The sequence below is a fragment of the Sinocyclocheilus rhinocerous genome, unplaced genomic scaffold (genome assembly GCF_001515625.1).
Source record: "Sinocyclocheilus rhinocerous isolate Xijiao unplaced genomic scaffold, SAMN03320098_v1.1 scaffold839, whole genome shotgun sequence".
In the NCBI taxonomy this organism is placed as follows: Eukaryota; Metazoa; Chordata; class Actinopteri; order Cypriniformes; family Cyprinidae; genus Sinocyclocheilus; species Sinocyclocheilus rhinocerous.
This window is the reverse complement of record NW_015652287.1, coordinates 1,740,106-1,744,432: the sequence shown is the minus strand read 5'-3', so window position 1 is coordinate 1,744,432 and position 4,327 is coordinate 1,740,106.

The following is a 4,327-nucleotide window of genomic DNA, read 5'->3' as shown; positions in this document are numbered from 1 at the left end:
CACGCCCACGATTCACCATGCGCTGGACACCATGGCACCAAGGCCACCTACGAAACGCTCAAGCAAGTAGCATACTGGCCTGGCATGCAGCAAGACGTGGCGGAGTATGTAAAGGATGCCTGGTGTGTTGCCAGTTCCAACCGGCAAACCCAAACCACCGAGCACCACTGCAACGGAAAGGAATGACCTTCCCATGGTCGGACTTCCAAATAGATTGGGTGGGACCCCTACCACGGTCAACATGGGGTAACAAATACTTCCTCACCGTGGTTTGCGAATTCACAAAGTGGGTAGAGTGTCTCCCAGCTCCCAATGATACAGCAGAAACGACAGCCTGCCTTTTGATGAACCACGTCTTCTCAAGGTTCGGACTGCCTTTAAGGGTCAACTCTGACCGAGGAACCCACTTCACTGCCGAAGTCATGCAGGAATTGTGGAAACTCCTGGGTATACAGGCCAAGCTCCATATAAGCCGTCACCCAATTTCCTCAGGTCAAGTGGAACGAGTCAACCGGACAGTGGTCAGCATGTTGAAGAAGTACGTGTCCACCAGTCAAAAGGATTGGGATATTAAGCTTCCTCTGGTACTGTTGGCTGTCAGGGCCACCCCTCACCGCTCTACCGGAGTACCCCTGTTCGAAATGATGACGGGGCGACAAATGACACTACCGTTACACCGGCTGTACCAACCTGGTGACATGAACCTCGTCACCGCCTATACCACTCACCAGTACCTAGAAGTGTTGCATCAACACCTGAGAACAACTTTCGCTTTTGCGCAACAACAATTCCAAAGAAGCGCGGAAGGTCGTAAAGCCTACTACGACCAAAAGGCCTCTCAACAGGAACTCAATGCCGGAGACAAAGTGTGGTACTACAGTTTCGCCCAACCAAGGCAGAACGCTCCCCATCGCCTGTCAAAGAAATTCCTACCTCACTGGACAGGACCCCACGAGATTATGGACAAGATCTCACCTGTGGCCTATCAAATCAAAATCAGACAAGGGTGCAGCGAGCCAGTCCTTCGATGGGTCCATCGAAACCAGATAAAGAGGCACCAGGGCTCCAACCTACAGGAAAAGGGGGAAGATCAAACTAACTGACACAGACCGACAATCCCATACTCTACACCACACAAACATAATTTCTGTCGTTCTAGGAAAACACATAGCTACCTTTCTTAAGCACAACACCTACACACTCTCCTCCTCCTCACTGCTAGGACCAACCTCTAGTAGAGAGGAGTTGCTCCACACATGTGACACTCGTTTGCTGTCTCTCCTCATTCGGTGTCCTTGTGTCTCTTTGTGTTTCTCCTTTCCCTCTCTCTCTTTGTGTTCTTCCTTTTTCCTCTCTCACTATGTTTGCCTTTCCCCTCTAGTCCCCTCATCAGGGAATTCCCTTAACTGATCTTTAAATCCAGGTCCCGAAATTAGGATTGACTCCCTTCACCAAAATTGTCATAAATCATTGTGAAAAGCCATTGCCAACCGATCGAGGCGACCCCGCCAAACCATGATCTTCGCAGATAATTGTCCCTTCTTTTCTGTTCTGTTACCAGGAAGGCGTTCGGACTCACCGTTTTGATCCTCTGCGTAATTGGGGTTATGCCCCAGCCAGAAGTTGCGTCGCCAGGACAAGCGTCGGGGATCGTACTCTGTGAACAACCGGGGTTATTGATAATGAACTGCAAAACGTACACCCAAAAGGTGTACGGCCAACTCGATCCTCGTGATGTTTTCAGAGCACACTACACACTCTCAGCCCCTCAAACCACTTGGGCCGGCTCCCGTTGGACTCGAGAAGTCCTTGCCCACGCCCAGGCAGATGTGAACCACATGCTGAACCAATTACAGAAAATGACTGTAACCCAGGCTGAATTAAGCGTGTACAACCGGCGTCTAAAACGATTTTTGGGCGCCGTGCTGGGGGCTGCTGCTCCTGTAGGAACTCTGTTTAGCATCGGCATGAACACCGCTAATGCCGTAAACCTAGCCACCATGAGGCAGAATCAAAACTAAATTTTCGGTCGTACAAAACGATTTAGCTCATATGCAAATCCTAACCACCCTCATGGCCCATACGGTATGAGAAGTAAGCTCCTCCATTGATAGCTTAGCCATGGGTAAGATTCTGTGCACTTTCCGACGTGACAGAGCCAATTAAGAACCCGAACCCGAGAGTTCAAACCTGATTGAGATCATGCCTATACCGCCTCGTCGAACCCTTGACAATTAGATCAATCAAAACGACCCCATTACAAATAATCCTAAACAATGCACCCCTACGTTGCCTCAAGTTTCTAAACCTGACCATTCCCAAATTACCCAAGTCCTGCACCAGGATTCAGTCAGTGATGGAGATGTTGTTTGTGTCTTGTGTTTGCCTGTTCTCTCTCTCGCTCTCTCTCTGCCTCTTGTTCCAGTGCCCGCCGATGTTCGCACCGGGAACCTCACCGAGCAAAAGGGGGATATATGTAGGATCTCTGTCGAACAGACACAAATAAACCCTTGAATCACCAAGTGAGCTGTTGAAGCTCTACATTCCAGAGACATCTAAAGATTCACCCTCCTAACCATTTGCGAATCATAAACCTGATCCATAGCCAGCTCAGGCGTCCAATTGTCTCAGTTTTCGTCCTGCTCCGCTTATCTCCTCAAGAGAGCCCTAAAGCAATTGTAGACTTAGTCCAATCAGGAGGAAGAGAGAACTTTTTCCTGTCTGGAATGACTTAAACTACAAAGGGATGATTGTCACTCATGATCGCTTCGCTCACATCCATGGGAGGGACCCCAGAAAAGGATGATTTACAGGAACAATCTCCAGGCCTGCAAAACACTAAGACAGTGATAACGTTTAACTCCAGCAACAGATGGCCCGTGATACCCATGACCATTTAACGCATAAATTGATTATCGAATCAACAAAAGAGACAATTTTACAGCTCCACGTCTAAGTGGGAAAATCACCAGACCTCCACCGCGTGACTTTCTTGACCTCAGGACTGTCCTCCCCTTTTTCTATACATTCCAGAAAGACGCGTGTTTCTCTCGGCAGAGAGAGATTACAGTCTGAAGTGAGTTTTAGGTGAAAAATTTAAGGGGGTCTGAATACTTTCCGTACCCACTGTATATCAGTGGGCAAATCTCTTTTGTGGTGCACCAAAACATACATGTTAATTGATGTTTTAAGGATGACCTCTTTACAGACACCATTTTATCAGTAAAAGGCCAATTAGACATAAGTAGGCTGAACACCACAAATTTGGCTTTTTTATAATGCATTTTCATGTTATCAATAAAAACAGTGCAAAAGTTGGGTGTAAACTTGGCTAGTGTGAGGAAGCAGATATCATGTGTTAGAACACACATAAATATACATTTTGAGGGGGAGACATTGTAAAAGTATTTTTGATTACATGGCAAACAGTATTTGTTTGTTTGCTTGTTTTACATTTTCAGTATTTAATTTAGCATTTTTTCCCAAAAGATTGGAAAACAAATAATCTACAATTCTCATATGGTAGTCCTATGGTACTTGCAGCCATTGTATGTTTAGCCTATAGTGGAAAAATCAGAGTTTTTTTTAAGTTCAGAAGTAACCTTTTAAAATAAAATTTAACCTCACATCACTCCAGAGGGGCTGATCACACAGTCAGGTCATGAATGTTGCTTTAGACAGAAATCAGTGTCAATAAACAATCAATTTACATTTATTATTTAACTGCCTTCTAAAATATAATTGCTTTATCTTTTACTTACAAATTGATTGTTTATGGTGACTGTTCTTGTGTCTGTGTGTGTATCTGTCTGTGTGTATGTTGGTTTCCATGCCATTGGGTGTTTAGCATTGATGCATCTCTGTGTTGGCATGGAGCAGGTAATCTGAGCACAGCTCTGGAGAATCAATGCAAGTGTTTTTGGTTGGCTATACAGCTGATCTAGTAAAGATCACATGGACCCACCGAGAGGTGGACTGGGGCCACTGCAGGGTATGTTCAACAAAAACACATGAAAACAAAGCTTTGGGTGAATGCTAGTTTACTCAAGGAACTTCAGCGGCAACAGAACGGAATACGGTACAACTGCGAAGCATGCACATCAGCATGACTTCACAACAGTATTACTACAACAGATAATAACAACGAAGAACTGGTTAGCAACCACAACATTTTCCCCCCTCTCACCAAGCTTAAGTATTAAACGTAGCTTCAAAGTCCTGGAAGTGTGCAGGACGTGCCCTTGTCCTCACAGGGCGAGTTGTCATAGGGGCATCTTCAGATTGTGGGCTCTGACAATGTTCGGTTCTTGCTTCCTGTCCGGTGACT